Here is a 19,148-nt window from a genome sequence, read left to right on the forward strand (position 1 = left end):
TCGGAAACGCGTTGTGCGTTTGGCTGCTGGATCTGTCACGCTGGGCTCCCCTATCTGTTGGCGCCGGATGTACTGAGGAGCAGGGCGCCCTTCTGAAGCCGACAGCCATTCTACCTAACGGTCTCTCGGCTCACCAGGTGTCTCCCTGAGGAACAGAACACCTTCCTGAAGCTGCTGACCATCCTACTATCTGGTCTCTTGGCTCTCCAGACATCTCCCTCCTTCAGCATCCCCTGCACCATCTCTTGGAGCTACTAACATCCAGCCGTGGACCCCTGTGTTCCTGCAGACCACCTAACAGATGAGCTATTTTATACTGTTTTAAATGTGAGCAGTTTTCCTGTACCTGCCTTACCCTTTTAATTAAACTGATAACACTTAGAGGCGCTCTGCTTTTTGTTTTTATCAGTGCCCACCAGTGCCACCTATTAGTGCCCACTAGTGCCGCCTAAGCAGTGCCCATCAGTGCCACCTAACAGTGCCTATCAGTGCCACCTATCAGTGCCCAGTAGGGCCACCTATCAGTGCCCACCAGTGCCGCCTCATTAGTGCCCATCAGTGCCACATATGAGTGCCCACCAGTGCTGCCTATCAGTGCCCACCAGTGCCACCTCATTAGTGCACATCAGTGTCACATTACAGTGCCTATCAGTGCCACCTATCAGTGCCCAGAAGTGCCACCTATCGGTGCCCACCAGTGCCGCCTCATCAGTGCCCACCAGTGCCACCTATCAGTGCCCACTAGTGCCGTCTATCAGTGCCCATCAGTGCTGCCTCATCAGTGCCCATCAGTGACACCTAACAGTGCCTATTAGTGCTGCCTATCAGTGCCACCAATCAGTGCCTACCCGCCTATCAGTAGCCATCAGTGCTGCCCATTAGTGCCCAGGAGGGCTGCCAATCAGTGCCCAGCAGTGCTGCCAATCAGTGCTGCCTATCAGTGCCACCTATCAGTACCCATCAGTGCTGCCAATAAGTGCCAGCTCTTAGTGCTGCCAATCAGTGCCCATCAGTGCAGCCTTATTAGTGCCAATCAGTGCCCATCAGTGCAGCCTCATCAGTTGCAATTAGTGCTGAGAACAAGTGCCCATTAATGCTGCCTATCAGTCCCTATCAGTGCCTCACATGTAATTTCACATGTAATACACATCAAAAGGAAAATAAGGCATACATCTTTTTCAAAACTTAGCAGGGATGGTGGAACCCCTCTACAGATATGTGCCATACAATTTAACTTAAGTTCAAAAACTTTTTAGTTGGAAGGTTCAAACCAGTAGAGCACTTTAGAATTTTTATTTTTTAGATTGTTACTCTTAATTTTATATGTTTTAGTTACTATTATAATGTAAATTATTGCACTTGAAGTTAATTTTCCACCACCCATGCTAAGTCCATGTCTTTATGGACCTTGCTTTGTGCACTGGTGCGCAGTCCTCTTGGAACAGGAAGGGGCCATCCCCAAACTGTTCCCACAAATTTGGGAGCATGAAAGTGTCTAAGGGGCCAAGCCCAACCCCTGAAAAACACCCCACACCATAATCCCCCTCCACCAAATGATTTGGACCAGTGCACAAAGCAAGGACCATAAAGATATGGATGAGCAAGTTTGAGGTGGAAGAACTTGACTGGCCTGCACAGAGTCCCGACCTCAACCCGATAGAACACCTTAGGGATGAATTAGATCAAAGACTGCGAGCCAGGCCTTCTCGTCCAAAATCAGTGCCTGACCTCACTAATTAGCTTCTGGAAGAATGGTTAAACATTCCCATAGACACACTCCTAAACCTTGTGGACAGCCTTCCCAGAAGAGTTGATGCTGGCATAGCTGCAAAAGGTGGGCCAACTTAATATTGAACCCTACGGACTAAGCCTGGGATGCCATTAACGTTCATGTGCATGTAAAGGCAGGTGTCCCAATACTTTTGACAAGTATGTGTGTATATATATATATATATATATATATATATAGTAGATTATTATTATATAGGATTTATATAGAGCTGACAGTTACGCAGCGCTTTAAAACTTGAGGGTGGACAATACAAATACAATACATTTTAATACAGTAGGAATCAGAGGGCCCTGTTAGTTAGAGCTTACAATCTAAGAGGGAGGGTCAGGAGATACAAGAGGTAATAACTGTGGGGGATGGGCTGATGGAGAAAATAAAAGTACAGTTGTTAGGTGGATGCCAGATAGATTTCTCTGAACAGATGTGTTTTTAGGGATCGTCTGAAAGTAGACAAAGTAGGAGATAGTCGGACAGATGTGGGTAGAGCATTCCAGAGGATGGGAGAAGCTCAGGAGAAGTCCTGGAGGCGAGCATGAGAAGTGGTTACAAGGGAACTAGAGAGCAGGAGGACCTGGGAGGAACGAAGAGAACGAGCTGGTAGGTATTTTGAGACCAGATTAGTGATGTAGCTGGGCACCAAGTTATGGATGGCTTTGTAAGTTATGGTTAGTAACTTGAATGTAATTCGTTGGTTGAGTGGCAGCCAATGGAGGGATTGTCAAAGAGGGGTAGCAGATACAGAGTGGTTTGCAAGGTGGATGAGCCTGGCAGCAGCGTTCATGATGGACTGAAGGGGGGGTAGTCTTTTTAAAGGTAAGCCAATAAGAAGGGAGTTGCAGTAATCAAGACGAGAGATGACCAGGGAGTGGATTAGAAGCTTTGTGGTATCGTTGGTGAGGAAGGGACGTATCTTGGAGATGTTGCGGAGGTTGAGGCGACAAGCTTTGGACAGTGACTGGATGTGTGGCCGAAAGGATAGTTCAGAATCCAATATTATACCTAGGACCTTGGCATGGGTGGACGGGTTGATAGTTGTGCCGTTGATGTTGACAGAGAAATCAGGGGAGGAGGCCCGTGGGGGAGGAAATATCATGAGCTTGGTTTTGGATAGGTTGAGTTTGAGGAAGTGATGTGACATCCAGGCTGATGTCTGTTAATAAGCTGGTGGTGCGTGAGGAGACTGATGGAGTGAGCTGAGGGCTGGAGAGATAGATTTGGGTGTCATCAGCGTAGAGATGATATTGAAAGCCATGGGAGGCAATCAACTGACCCAGGATGGAGGTGTAGATTGAGAAAAGGAGCTGTCCAAGGACAGAACCTTGGGGGACCCCAACAGAGAAAGAAAGAGAAGAGGAGGTAGTAGATTTGTAAGTAGCACTGAAGGTGCATTGGGATAGGTAGGATGAGAACCAGTGAAGAGTACGGTCACGGAGGCCAAAGGTGTGGATTTTTTTTAGGAGGAGGGGGTGGTCTACTGTGTCAAAGGCAGCGGAGAGGTCCAGGAGGAGTAGTACAGAATAGTGTCCATTGTTGTTTGCTGTTAGTAGGTCATTTGTGAGTTTAAGGAGAGCAGTTTCAGTGGAATGTTGACGGCAAAATCCAGACTGAAGGGGATCAAGAAGATTGTTCTTAGTCAGATGGTCACTCAGTTGCTTGTAGACCAATCGTTCAAGGAGTTTGTAAGAGAAGGGGAGTAAGGAGATGGGGCGTAGATTGTGAAGGTTGGTGGGGTCCAGTGAGGGCTTTTTAAGGATGGGAGTGACTGGCGCGTGTTTTAGAGAATTCGGGAAGATGCCAGAAGAGAGGGAGAGGTTGAAGATGTGAGTTATAGAGCGTAGAATAGAGTCAGAGGGTGAGCATAGCATGTGTGAGGGAACAGGATCCAGGGGGGCAGATGGGTGTTAGATAAAAGTACAGTAACCTCGTTAATACTAGTAGGGTGGAACGATGGCAAGCAATGATTGTACCTGTGGATATGGGTTGTTAAGTGGGGGAGTTTTTTGCACATTGAAGATCTCCTCGCAAATTGTATATATATATATATATATATACAGTGGGTACGGAAAGTATTCAGACCCCCTTAAATTTTTCACTCTTTGTTATATTGCAGCCATTTGCTAAAATCATTTAGGTTCATTCTTCTTCCTCATGAATGTACACATAGCACCCCATACTGACAGAAAAACACAGAATTGTTGGCATTCTTGCAGATTTATTAAAAAAGAAAAACTGAAATATCACATGGTCCTAAGTATTCAGACCCTTTGCTGTGACACTCATATATTTAACTCAGGTGCTTTCCATTTCTTCTGATCATCCTTGAGATGGTTCTACACCTTCATTTGAGTCCAGCTCTGTTTGATTATACTGATTGGACTTGATTAGGAAAGCCACACACCTGTCTATATAAGACCTTCCAGATCACAATGCATGTCAGAGCAAATGAGAATCATGAGGTCAAAGGAACTGCCTGAAGAGCTCAGAGACAGAATTGTGGCAAGGCACAGATCTGGCCAAGGTTACAAAAAGATTTCTGCTGCACTTAAGGTTCCTAAGAGCACAGCGGCCTCCATAATCCTCAAATGGAAGACGTTTGGGACGACCAGAACCCTTCCTAGAGCTGGCCGTCCGGCCAAACTGAGCTATCGGGGGAGAAGAGCCTTGGTGAGAGAGGTAAAGAAGAACCCAAAGATCACTGTGGCTGAGCTCCAGAGATGCAGTCAGGAGATGGGAGAAAGTTGTAGAAAGTCAACCATCACTGCAGCCCTCCACCAGTAGGGGCTTTATGGCAGAGTGGCCCGACGGAAGCCTCTCCTCAGTGTAAGACACATGAAAGCCCGCATGGAGTTTGCTAAAAAACACCTGAAGGACTCCAAGATAGTGAGAAATAAGATTCTCTGGTCTGATGAGACGAAAATAGAACTTTTTGGCCTTAATTCTAAGCGGTATGTGTGGAGAAAACCAGGCACTGCTCATCACCTGTCCAATACAGTCCCAACAGTGAAGCATGGTGGTGGCAGCATCATGCTGTGGGGGTGTTTTTCAGCTGCAGGGACAGGACGACTGTTTGCAATCGAGGGAAAGATGAATGCGGCCAAGTACAGGGATATCCTGGACAAAAACCTTCTCCAGAGTGCTCTGGACCTCAGACTGGGCCGAAGGTTTACCTTCCAACAAGACAATGACCCTAAGCACACAGCTAAAATAACGAAGGAGTGGCTTCACAACAACTCCGTGACTGTTCTTGAATGGCCCAGCCAGAGCCCTGACTTAAACCCAATTGAGCATCTCTGGAGAGACCTAAAAATGGCTGTCCACCAACGTTTACCATCCAACCTGACAGAACTGGAGAGGATCTGCAAGGAGGAATGGCAGAGGATCCCCAAATCCAGGTGTGAAAGACTTGTTGCATCTTTCCCAAAAAGACTCCTGGCTGTATTAGATCAAAAGGGGGCTTCTACTAAATACTGAGCAAAGGGTCTGAATACTTAGGACCATGTGATATTTCAGTTTTTCTTTTTTAATAAATCTGCAACAATGTCAACAATTCTGTGTTTTTCTGTCAGTATGGGGTGCTATGTGTACATTCATGAGGAAGAAGAATGAACCTAAATGATTTTAGCAAATGGCTGCAATATAACAAAGAGTGAAAAATTTAAGGGGGTCTGAATACTTTCCGTACCCACTGTATATATATATATATATATATATATATACACACACACACACACACACACGCATGTGTGTTTGAGCTTTGGGGTGAACACCCTAATGCAATAGGCTGCACAAGCCTATGCACATAAGAAGGCCATTCAGAAACTAAAGGCTCATACTACTGAGACGACTATGGAAGCCAATGAAAATGCCTTGGCAGATAGAGCTGCTAAGGAAGGTGCTTTGAGCCCTGTGGCAGAGAAAATGCAGGAAAAGAGGAGATGGAAAGCCTTGGGGGCTACACAAGGTCCAGATGACATCTGGGGTCTTGATGGTAAATGGTGTTTATACCCAGATCACTTTTTCCAATGATGGCCCACTCAGCTCATTACCCTGGGCATTAGTCAAAGATGGTTATGTGTGCACAGGTGGAGGAGCATTAGATTGGCCCTGGCTTTACTACTGCAGCTAAAAACGGCACTGAGAAGGCACTCACCCAAACCGGAATATCCCTTTCAGCGCATTCAGATAGACCATATCACTTTGCCAAAGAACGGAATGTACAAGCATGTCTTGGTCTGTCTGGATATGTTTTCTGGGTGACTAGAGGCTTGGCCTATTCACAATGCCAATGCCACTACCACCACGAAAAAGATCCTGTCTGATATAGTTTGTCACAGGGGGGCTGCCTGGAATGATCGAGTCGGATCGCACATCACACTTCACCGGTCAGATCTTTGCAGAGGTATGTAAGGCGTTTCACATCAACCAGGGATTCATCCTCAAAATAGCAATAATGCTGAACAGCTGAATAGAACTTTTAAAAAGGCATGGCCCGATTGTCTTACCATTGCTCTTTACCCCATCAGGAATGCCCCTAGACAGCCTTATGGGCTATCACACTACAATGTTTTGTTTGGGAGTCAACCAAAGACTGGATTGTACTTTCCTCAGCAGCTGTCATCTTTACATTCTCAGTTGACAGGGTAGGTATAGTCCCAGCAAAGGGAGCTCCAAAAGTCCATCATAGGGCTCGGGAGTCTCTCCCGGACACCGACATGATAACCAGTGTACATTCTATTCAACCAGGTGACTGGGTCGTTGTGAGGAAACAGCAAAGGACGAGATTGAAGCGGAGGTATTCCGAGCCATACCAGGTTTAGCTGACAACGCCGACTTATTTGAAGCTTAACTGGATCCATGCCAACCACTGCAAAAAGCTGCTCAACTACATCCAAGAATGATAATGAGGAGTATCGTTTTTATATATATTTTTAGCTTATTGTTTTTTAGCAAGGGTAATGATGAACAGCATCCCAACCTATTGTTTAAAATGTACCTTCAGCTGGCTAAAGCGGCAAACAGGACTAATTGCTGGGTGTGCTCCAAACCCCCACCTAGCTATTACATCCCAGCAATGGCAGACTTTCGTATTGGCATGAAGACAACCAGGAGACACCTGTCCATAGAATTTAATGACACATTCCTAGAGTGTAACATCAGTTATAGTTTAAATGTTAGTCCTGGCTCCTGTTCTTTGCTGGCCAAACCAATTTGGGTATTGGGACAATTAGGTAGTCCACAGATGTGCTTTAACTTTAGTTTCGATTGCACCGTTATTTACTCCAGCTGTATCCACTTATCTAATCTAGAGTGGGGTATATAGTTAGAGCTACTGGTTGGCATTTGTACCTCGCCTCTTGTGGTGTGTGGTCATCTCCTACGCTCTTGAACCCATTATCTGTGAAGGTAAATATTCAAATCTATGTATAAAGGTGATAGCCTTTTGGTTGGCTGTTTGGAAGTTTCCCTGGCCTGTCTGTGTGGGGATGGGGGCTCTTGCCTGCCTCTTTGTAGTTATACTTCTTGACTATACTTACCTGCAAACTACTTCACAGAGCTATGGTGTCCTTTTTTTCTCCTCTATATTGGTAAAACCTGGCTTATATGCTCCAATGAGCTGAGCTGCGGCTGCAACACTTTCTGCCTCTGTGTATAGGTTCTACCCTGTATTGGGAAATAGTTTCCTTCTTTGGAACATTATAGTATAAGTACTCCTCTATGCCTCTTCCCAGCAGGGCTCCCTGCATTTGCATGGGCTTCAGCTGCCTACACTCTATTGGGCCATAGGTTATAAGCCTTATAATCTTCCTGCGCTTTACGCATGGTTGCCTGGAGCGTTTGATAGTTCACCTGGATAAAAGCTAATCCATCCTGAACCACAGGTACCGCTGCTTCTGGTACAGAATTGGGAAAAAAAGAAGGGCGGAAGCCATAATTCGCCCCGAGAATGGGGATTGATTGGTAGTGGCATGTATAGAGTTGTTGTACGCAAATTTTGCGCAAGGCAGTAGAGCCACCCAGTTATCCTGCAAGAAAGAAGAAAAGCAACGAAGATACTGTTCCAACGTCTAATTTGTTCTTTCTGTTTGGCCATTGCTGTGGTGATGATAGGCAGATGACATGCAAATTTCAATTTCCAAGGCCTTGCAGAGAGCCTTCCAGAACCTAGAGGTGAATTGTACCCCTTTGTCTGAGACAATGCTGCTTGGTAAGCTGTAACCTTACGATCTCCTTGATGACGATGTGTGCTGTATCCATGGCCGAGGGAGTACCCACCATGGACAGAAAGTGTGCCATCTTTGATTAGGGATGATCGAACTTTTGAAAAGTTCGGTTCGACCAGAACACCCGAATTTCCCGAAAGTTCGGTTCGGATTCCCGGACCCCATTGAAATCAATGGGACCTGAACTTCAGGGATTAAAAAACACCATTTTGAAGCCCTAAAACCTAATAAATGCCCCTAAAAAGTGCCTAGGGTTCTGGGTCATGCTCCAGGGACTATGAATCAGGCAAAAAAAGTTCTTAAAAATTGTCGTTTTTGATAGAGAGCCAATTATTGAAAATCTTTGGATTTAGTATCTGGGGGGTCTAAAAAGTGTACCTGTGAAGTTTCAGCTCTGTAGCATGTCCAGAACCAGAATTTTAGCATGCCAAACCTTCAAAAATGACTTTTTTGCTTAACCGCGCCTTTCTTTTGCTCCTAATCAACTGCACAGCCCATGTGTATGATGGGGACATAATGCAGTGCACTGGGAACAAGATTAGAGTTTTTTTTTGGAAAAAGGTGCTGTCTCTTTAAATGTGGATATAATTAACGGGTGTATTTTCACAATGGGGCTATTTTTGCCAAATGTTTTCAAGAAGTCAAAAGATGTATGTAGATGCACTTTATTTCATGTAAAATGGTGTTTGGTGCACTTTAACTTGAATTCTCACAAGAAACAGACATATATGCACGGATACATTGAGGGTTAGGGTTAGGGGTAGGGGCCACAATGTAGTGCACAGTGAACAAGATTAGAGATGTTTTGGATGAATACTGTTGTCTCTTGACTTTGAATAGAAGTAAAGGATGCTTAAAAATTGGGCCTTTGGTGGTGCCGACGATGCCTTGACACCATAACCCTATGAAAGTGCTGGTCATGAAGGCAATAATTGCCTTTGTAAGGAAAAAAATTGCAATGATATGCATCTGTGAAACAGGTGCGCAAAAATTGTTGTTTGGGTGTTGGCGGAGCCATACCACTGTAAGCCCAAAGAGCTGGTGTTGAAGTAGGCGAAAAAATTAAGAAGATATGTACCTGTGGATCAAGTGAGCAAACATTGTGTTTTGGGTGCTGGTGGAGCCTCCCCACCGTAAGCCCAAAGAGCTGGTTTTGAAGAAGGCGTAAAAATTATGAAGGTGTGCACCTGTGGAACAGGTGCGCAAACATGGTATTTTTTGTGTTGGCAGAGCCTCCCCACCGTAAGCCCAAAGAGCTGGTGTTGCAGAAGGCCAAAAAAAAAAATTTATCTTTTCTAGTGGAAACTAAAATGAGGTTCTGTGAACCTAAACGGAACGAGAGGAGGGTTGGAGGGTGGCACCCTGGTCCAGGCTTCAACTGAGGCTCAGCTGCCACATCGCAACGATAGACTAGTCTACAAGGTCTGGCATCAGGTGCATCAAAGCTTGATATCCACTACTGATTCATTTTAATGAATGTCAAACGGTCGACTGAGTCAGTGGAGAGCCTCGTTCGATGGTCTGTAACGAATCCTCCTGCTGCGCTGAATGCCCGTTCCGATAGGACACTGGAAGCAGGGCAGGCCAACAACTCCATGGCATACTGGGACAGTTCTGGCCAGTGGTCTAATCTTAAGACCCAGTATGCCAGTGGATCGGATTCGTCACATGAAAAGCCCTCTGTGTCACTTTGTGCCCTGACGTAATCGTCCACCATGTGATGCAGACGCTGTCGATGCGATGTGGCAGCTGAAAGGCCTGGGCGGTGAGGACTAAAAAAAGACCGAAAGTCATCCGTCAACTGCACGCCTTCTCCAATGCTCCTCTCATGACCCGCAGTAGAGTCCATGGTAGGTTGTCCCCGCCCCTGCACCCTACGGGAGTCGGGGAACGCGTTCACCAGAATCCTCTTGAGACTGTCCTCAAGGGATTTGATCCTGTGGACTCTCTGGGTGGATGGGAAAAGCTCAGAGACTTTTGACTTGTACAGGTGGTCAAGTAGGGTGGCCAACCAATAGTGGTCAGTCTCTTTAATGAACTTGATTCTGGGGTCCTTTCGCAGGCTCTGGAGCATAATGTTTTCCATGCGTCGCAAATTTGCGAAGGCCTGAGAAGCTGACTCCTTGGGGTCACTCAAAACGACATGATCTTGAACGTGCTCCTCCAAAGTGTCCCGAGGGAGTCAAACTGTAATGTTCTGGTACCTTTGGGTACCCTAATTACTCTTTCATAAGTGTATGCGCCCCACCATTCTCTTTTGGTAAGGTGCGCATACACCTTTAAGACTGATGCTGTCATCACTGAGCGCCGGACTGGATGGCTATTTAGATCGCCGGCTCTCACTCACATGTGTTCGTTCAAACTGCTTTGTGCCTTGATGCTAACCTGTCTTGAAGCTCACATGCTTGCAAGCATACCTCGCTGTCGGAACCACGCTGCGCTGATCCCTGTATCCCGCTACCGGATCATCCGCTCTTGCCGAACCTCTCCTCTGCTACATTGCTATTAGTGATAAGTACCCCACAGGGGAAACCTCTATAACCTTTATACTAAAGCTTACACTATCTAGCTCTGCATACTAAGGACTATTACTACATCTGCATTATCTAAGATTGCTAGCTCTTGAGCCTACTACCACCTGTTCTTGCACTGGGTTGATCTCTCTTGTATGTCCACCTGCTACTCTGTCATCTACTACCATACATGATTGCTAAACCTATCTGCATCCCATCTGCTACTATCTTCCTTTCAAGTGTCTGTCATCTACCATCTCTACCCAACCTGTCTCTTCAGCCTATCATCACTGTGTTACTATATACATAAGTCACTCTAGGAAACATCTTATTGAGTGTGTGTATTTACTTGCTGAATTGAGATCATCCACACATGATGAGTCATTGAGAGTTGGGAATGGTGTCTCAGCGTTTCTCTACATGACTACTGAAGTGGAATATTTCTGCAGCTGAAAATCCACATCATACGTAAAACGCAGGAGCGTTACAGATTGAACGAACCACAAATGGATTCAGCAGAAATAACCACTCAGATGACACAATTAAAACAGCAAGTAACTGCGTTAATACACGCACTTGCTGAATTAAAAGAAGACAATCAGGCTCTGTCGCAGCAGGTAATTAGACTGACACAACTTACCTCTGCTCAGTCCCCTGAACCCAAAATAAATCCTCCTTTGGTATTTACAGGCGATCGCAAAAAATTTCGCGAATTTAAAAACGCATGTGAGTTACTTTTCTTGCTAAAACCCCGTACCTTCCTTACTGATCACATTAAGGTTTGTACTATTATTTCTTACCTAACAGGCGATCCTCGGGCCTGGGCAGACTCTCTTTTTGAGAAAAACGACCAGCTTCTCAACTCCTATGCCTTGTTCCTAGCAGAACTCACTAGCCTATATGATGATCCCAATAGGCAGAGTACTGCCGATCTTCAATTAAGATCCTTGAAACAAGGTAGGAGACCTGTAGAAGACTTTGTCGCAGAATTCAAGAGATGGACCCTTGATTCAGAATGGAATGATGCATCTCTGAAAACCCAATTTAGGCTTCGCCTATCAGAGGCCGTTAAAGACGAGCTCGCCCGAGCGGATCTGCCAAAAACCCTGGATGCATTGATACAACTCAGTATCACCATAGATAGAAGACTATGAGAAAGAAAGGCTGAGAAAATGGGAATGCCATTATCCAGTTCTTCTCGGATTTCGGTCGTTGACCCCGTTCCTATGGAGGTAGGAACCATACGCCCACCTCTATCAACTATGGAAAGAGCCAAAAAGACGATCTGGTAATCTCTGCTTGTACTGTGCATCCCCGGATCACAAGATAAACGTCTGTCCCCTAGTCTACAAAAAGAAGGGTGAGTGTTCACATGTCCTCCTAGGGGGATTGACAACTTCAATCACTAACCCTTACCTTTCTGTTTGCTTAACATTACAGTGGGACCAGAACAGGATTACTACTAAGGCCATGATTGACACAGGATCTTGTGGAAATTATATTGACATACATTTTGCTGCTTTAAATAAAGTTCCTATTATTTCTAAACTTAAACCTGTCTCAGTAAGTCTTATTAACGGTGTTCCTTTATCCTCTGGTCCGATCACTGATCAGACACAGGCACTCCTAGTCACTACTAACGGGTCTCATATGGAGACCACTACCTTCGATCTAATACCTTCACCCACTTTCCCATTGTGTTGGGACTTCCCTGGTTGCACACACATCAACCAACCATAGATTGGAAGGAACGGACCCTGGCCTTCCTCTCTTGCTATTGCGAGGGTACGTGTAACCTCCCGTCTTTCGGGAAGATCCTGTCTGTGGTGACAGATGAGATTGCACCACTATGTTATCAGGATCTCTCTGAGGTTTTTCTTGAGAAAAATGCTCAAGCACTACCTCCCCATCGAGACTATGATTGTAGCATTGATCTACTCCCAAATAGCAAATTGCCGTTCGGTCATGTTTATCCTCTTTCACAGGATGAACTTTCCCATCTCAAAGACTATTTGGATGAGAATTTGGAAAAAGGTTTTATTAGACCTTCCACTTCTTCCACAGCAGCAGGACTCTTTTTTGTCCGCAATAAGGACTCAAGTCTCAGGCCTATCATCGACTATAGGCAATTGAATGCTATTACAATAAAAGATCGCTATCCTCTACCGCTTATCCCTGAGCTCATTGAGCAGGTGCGTGGAGCTACCTATTTTTCAAAATTGGACCTGAAAGGAGCATACAATCTCATTCGAATCCGGGATGGACACGAGTGGAAGACTGCATTCAGAACCAGATACGGATTGTTCGAATATCTTGTAATGCCATTCGGGCTATGCAACGCCCCTGCAGTTTTTCAACGATTTATAAACGGTATTTTCAGAGACTTACTAGATGTCTGTGTTGTGGTATATCTGGACGATATACTTATATATTCACGATCCCTGTCTGAACACATAAGACATGTAAGACTGGTATTGTCGAGATTGCTTGCACACAACCTTTATGTGAAACTGAAAAAATGCTTGTTTCATAAAGAAGAGGTACTCTTTCTAGGCTACATCATATCCAAAACAGGAATCGAGATGGACATGAGAAAGATATCCTGCATTCAGGATTGGCCTACACCAACCACACGCAAGGCGCTACAGCGATTCCTTGGATTTTCGAATTTCTACAGGAAGTTCATTAGAAACTTCTCTGCCATTGTGAGACCCCTCACACAGCTCACTAGCATTAAAAAACCATTCAAATGGTCAGATGAAGCAAGTAAAGCTTTTCACCTGTTAAAGACAAGGTTTACTTCTGCTCCCATATTGCGCCATCCAGACCCATCCCTCCAATACATTCTGGAAGTAGATGCGTCAAACATGGCAGTAGGAGCAATACTCTCCCAACGACCAACTCACACTTCACCACTTCATCCAGTCGCCTTTTTTTCTAAATCCCTAAGCAGTCCCGAGATAAATTACCCCGTGGGTGAAAAGGAACTGCTTGCTATAAAATTGGCTCTGGAGAATTGGCGACATCTACTCGAAGGCACCCAATTACCAATACTTATATACACGGACCATAAAAATCTCCAATATCTTCAGACTAACAAAACTCTCTCGCACCGACAGGTACGATGGTCACTATTCTTTTTAAGGTTTAACTTCCTAGTGACCTACACACCTGCAGATAAGAACAAAAAGGCGGATGCACTATCACGACTAACTGAAGAAAACTACTTTGAAATTCCTTCCGTTCCTATAATACCTCACAAACGCATTATTGGAGTTGTCCGTTCCTTGAAGGAAGAGGTTTTGCATGGTATAAGTTTGGATTCACCCGCACCACAACTAAATACTGATGCAGAAGGCTTCCTCTACTACAACGACAAACTTTACATACCACCTACCATGCGCACCAAGATCTTGGAATTATCGCATGATGTGCCTATGGCAGGACATATGGGTATGACAAAGACTCTTAATCTGATTACCAGGCAATTCTGGTGGCCTGACATGAAAACATCTATACAAAATTTCGTCTCTTCATGCAATGTCTGTGCCAGGTCCAAAATTGACATCTGGTCTACTATGCAGTCTACCAATACCCCAAACTCCATGGGAAGTTGTGTCCTTGGACTTTATAGTGGAATTGCCTCCTTCCAAAGGATTTAATACCATCTTAGTGTCAGTGGACCATCTGACAAAAATGGCACATTTCATTGCTATTCGCAGACTACCTTCGTCCAAACAAACGGCAGAACTCCTGATGAAACATGTCTTTAAGTTACATGGTATCCCAAAAACTCTTCTGTCTGACCGTGGATCACAATTTATTTCCAAGTTCTGGCAAGAACTATGTCACATACTACGGATCGAGCGGAAGCTCACTTCTCCTTACCATCCGCAGACCAACGGACAGACTGAAAGAGTCAACCAATGCATCGAGCAATATTTACGTTGTTACACTTCTTACCAACAGGATGATTGGGTGGATCTTCTCCCTCTGGCAGAATTTGCCTACAACAACGCAACCCACAGTACGACCAAGCAGAGTCCGTTCTACTTGAACTATGGGTTTCATCCCTCTATTCTTCCACCACGCATCCTTCCTTCAAATAACCCAGTAGCTTCAGACTATCTTACCCAAATAAGGGACTCTCTGGGTTTGCTTAATACTACCATTGCACACGCTCATAGTCAACAAAAGAAGTACTATGATCTTCGCAGAAGACCTTCTCCTCAGTACGCTATCGGGGACCTAGTTTGGCTCTCAACAAAAAATTTAAGACTGAAAATCCCTAGCAAAAAGCTTGGACCTCTGTTCTTGGGACCTTTCCCAATCAAGAAACTTATTGGAAAAGCTGCAGTACAGCTTACATTGCCAATAGACCTCAAAATACATCCCATTTTCCATGTGTCACTACTGAAGCCCCATGTTCCTGACCAAGGAATAAGGCCTACTATCCCACCTCCTTCTCCTGTACAAGTTGAAGGTGGAGAAGAATACGAGATAAAGGAGATTCTGGATTCTCGTATCCACAGAGGAAGACTTCAGTACTTGGTTCGATGGAAGAACTATGGGCCCCAAGACGACACCTGGCTAAACACCTCTGACATACATGCCCCTAGATTAATCCGCAATTTTCATGCGAAGTACCCAGACAAACCAGCTCCAGAGGCCTTCAGGAGCCGGCCTTAAGGGGGGGGGTACTGTAATGTTCTGGTACCTTTGGGTACCCTAATTACTCTTTCATAAGTGTATGCGCCCCACCATTCTCTTTTGGTAAGGTGCGCATACACCTTTAAGACTGATGCTGTCATCACTGAGCGCCGGACTGGATGGCTATTTAGATCGCCGGCTCTCACTCACATGTGTTCGTTCAAACTGCTTTGTGCCTTGATGCTAACCTGTCTTGAAGCTCACATGCTTGCAAGCATACCTCGCTGTCGGAACCACGCTGCGCTGATCCCTGTATCCCGCTACCGGATCATCCGCTCTTGCCGAACCTCTCCTCTGCTACATTGCTATTAGTGATAAGTACCCCACAGGGGAAACCTCTATAACCTTTATACTAAAGCTTACACTATCTAGCTCTGCATACTAAGGACTATTACTACATCTGCATTATCTAAGATTGCTAGCTCTTGAGCCTACTACCACCTGTTCTTGCACTGGGTTGATCTCTCTTGTATGTCCACCTGCTACTCTGTCATCTACTACCATACATGATTGCTAAACCTATCTGCATCCCATCTGCTACTATCTTACTTTCAAGAACATTTCCTTTCAAGTGTCTGTCATCTACCATCTCTACCCAACCTGTCTCTTCAGCCTATCATCACTGTGTTACTATATGCATAAGTCACTCTAGGAAACATCTTATTGAGTGTGTGTATTTACTTGCTGAATTGAGATCATCCACACATGATGAGTCATTGAGAGTTGGGAATGGTGTCTCAGCGTTTCTCTACATGACTACTGAAGTGGAATATTTCTGCAGCTGAAAATCCACATCATACGTAAAACGCAGGAGCGTTACACAAACTAGGCCTTGCAGATTGCCGCATGTCTTCCTCCTCCTCCTCAAAGCCTGCAAAAGTTCCTGAAGAATCATCGTCCTCCTCCTCTTCCACCCCTGTATCCTGCTCGGGCCTCTGGGAGCTAGGCATAATGGGGTCAAGATAAAGGGGGCCTTGAGAGGCAAGGAAGTCCTCCTCTTCCTCTTGCTGCTCTGCCTCAAGTGCCCTGTCCATAATGCCACGCAGAGTGTGCTCCAACAAAACAGTACCGGTAGGGTGTCACTGATGCATGCGCTGTCCCGGCTGACCATCCTTGTGGCCTACTCAAATGGCGAGAGGACAGCACATGCATCCTTAATCAAAAGCCACTGCCATGGCGAAAAAAAGCCCAGGTGCGCTGAGCCAGTGCTGGTGCCGTACTCGCAGAGATATTCATTGAGGGCCCTCTGCTGCGTGTACAGGCGCTGCAGCATAGCCAAGGTGGAGTTCCAGCGGGTGGGCATGTCACAGACGAGGCGGTATACTGGCAGGTGAAACAGGCGTTAACTTGTCACTGAGGCTTTATCAACTGTGCAATGTGAAAATCACCTGAAAGACGCACACTGCTATGCGACCCAAAGTTGTCGCTAAATACAGCAGATGTGTGTATCACTGAAATGTATTTTGCACAATAGCTGACTAGCAAGCACGTATACCTGCTGTAGATATATCAGCAGTGCAACGTGCTCACTAGACGGAACCCTGACACTTAAAACTAACCCTACAAAAACTAGATTATTGAATCTAACTATAGTGGTATATAGTACCCTAACTACATTGCATATCCCTTTCCTCACACTAAAAGAACAGCTCCATACAGCAGAAGATAATTTCTAACTGACACTGTCCCTTTAAATGTTTTTTTTTTTTTTTTTCTAACTCAAACAGCACAATCGCTGTATTTCTAACTACACTGACAATCTTTCTGTAAGCTGACTGCTCTTCTGCTGATCTGGAGCTTTACAAGCAATCGGCTATGCAGCAAACGTTGTTTAACACAGCAGGAGAAACACAAATGCTTCCAGTCTCTTCCAAAGCCTCTGTATTACAGTTCTAGAGGTTAGGCGGGGCTATGTTATATACTGGGGGGCGTATTCACTCCTGATTGGCCTCTGGTCCCTGTAGTCACTCCAATCATGTTCCTAGCATACTCCTGCCCCCTCATTGGCTTTTACTGATGTTTCTGGGCCAATCACGGGCTTTTAAAACCCACTTCCTGTCCCATTGCATTTTGGGCGGTTCGGGTGACGCGAATTCCGAACTTTTACCGCAAAAAGTTTGGAATTCAGCTGAATTTCGAACACCCAATGTTTGGGTTGAACCGAACCGTTCGATCATCCCTAGTTACAATGCCAAACGGATCTCCTTCAAGAGAGTCAGACTCTAGAATGCAAACACAAAGCTTCCCTACTATCCTCACTCCTCCATGCCTTGACACAAAAAAAGGGAGGAACTGAAAGCTAGTTATCATACTAAACAAAAATTCTCCTATCGCAAAATAATGTATGAATGGGGAAACAAACCTAGTAGATGCCTAGCCAGGTCACTGCAAAATAAAAAATCAGCATCCTTTATATAAAAAATGAAATCCCCACCAGACAAGTCAGTCTACAAATCCAAGGACATTGCCACGGAATTAAGATCCTTTTACCAACAGCTCTATCATGTGCAGAACCCCATTAATGACGAAAAACGGAAAAGAACCATGATACAAGAGTTTTTGGCTCAAGCTAATCTTCCCAAGCTTCCCCAATTGGCATTTGAGATCTTAGAGGAGCAAATAACAATAGCAGAACTAAACTCAGCTCTCAAGTCAATGGCTGTGGGAAAAGTTCCAGGTCCAGATGGACATACAACTGCTTACTACAGATCATTTAAAGATATAGTATTCCCTTTTTTAACCACTTATGTTAACACAATCTATCGGGGGGATCATTGAGGCCTGAAACGTTACATGCACATATTACAGTCATACCCAAGCCAGGGAAAGACCTGAGTGTATTTGGGAGTTATAGGCCAATATCACTTTTGAACATTGATGTCAAGTTTTACGCAAAAGTGCTCTCCTCCAGACTCTTGCCTCTTATCCCCCGTTCAATCTCTGCTGACCAGACGGGTTTCATACCTGGAAGGGAGGCTAGAGGTAATGCAGCTCGAACAATTTTCCTCATCTCATGCGTTAGGCGATCTGCTCAGCCCACCCTGCTAATATCCACTGATGCTGAAAAAGCATTTGATAGGGTGGACTGGGGATTTCTAATGGCAACTCTTTCCCATTTGGGTATTGGACCTAAAATGTTGTCTATGATTGTGGCTCTATACAAGACACCCACTGCTCAGATCCAGATCAATGGAATCTTGAGTGACACCTTTGAGCTACATAATGGCACAAGGCAGGGCTGCCCCCTCTGCCCATATTATTTGCCCTTTCCCTCGAAACCTTCAATACATTCAATCGTAATAACCCCAATATTCATGGTATTATAATAGGTAATAAGGAACACAAATGTATGCAGATGATATTTTGTTTGATATGTCCAACAACCCAACATCACCCTGCCAAATTTATTGGTGGCCTTCAAACAATTTGGAACTACTGTGTTTCCAATTTCAAAATACATTTTTCCAAATCTGAAATTCTTAACATTCCATGGACCAAATCAGGGGCTAGGAGGTTACAACAAAATTTCCCATTTGCCTGGAAACCCACCTATTTAAAATACATAGAAATATATTTGACGGCTGATCCCTCTAAATTATTTTGTGTCAAATACGTTCCTCTGTTAAACAATATCAGACAAGACCTCAACAAATGGAATCACTTAGCCACCTCATGGGTGGGCAGAGTAAATGTTATTAAAATGAATGTGCTTCCAAGGGTGCTCTCCCTCTTTCAGATGATCCCCTTTAATGTATCACTCGGTTTCTTCAACACTTTAGGGTCTCTAATTCTTAAATGCATTTGGTACTAGTATCAAAACGGAGGGTAAGTTGGCTCTCCCTGACTTTAAAGCATATTTTCAGGCAGTAGTGCTCAATAGGATCTTGGACTGGAAACACCACCTACAATCTA

The sequence above is a fragment of the Pelophylax lessonae genome, assembly GCF_965119305.1.
Source record: "Pelophylax lessonae genome assembly, chromosome: 13".
Taxonomy (NCBI): domain Eukaryota; kingdom Metazoa; phylum Chordata; class Amphibia; order Anura; family Ranidae; genus Pelophylax; species Pelophylax lessonae.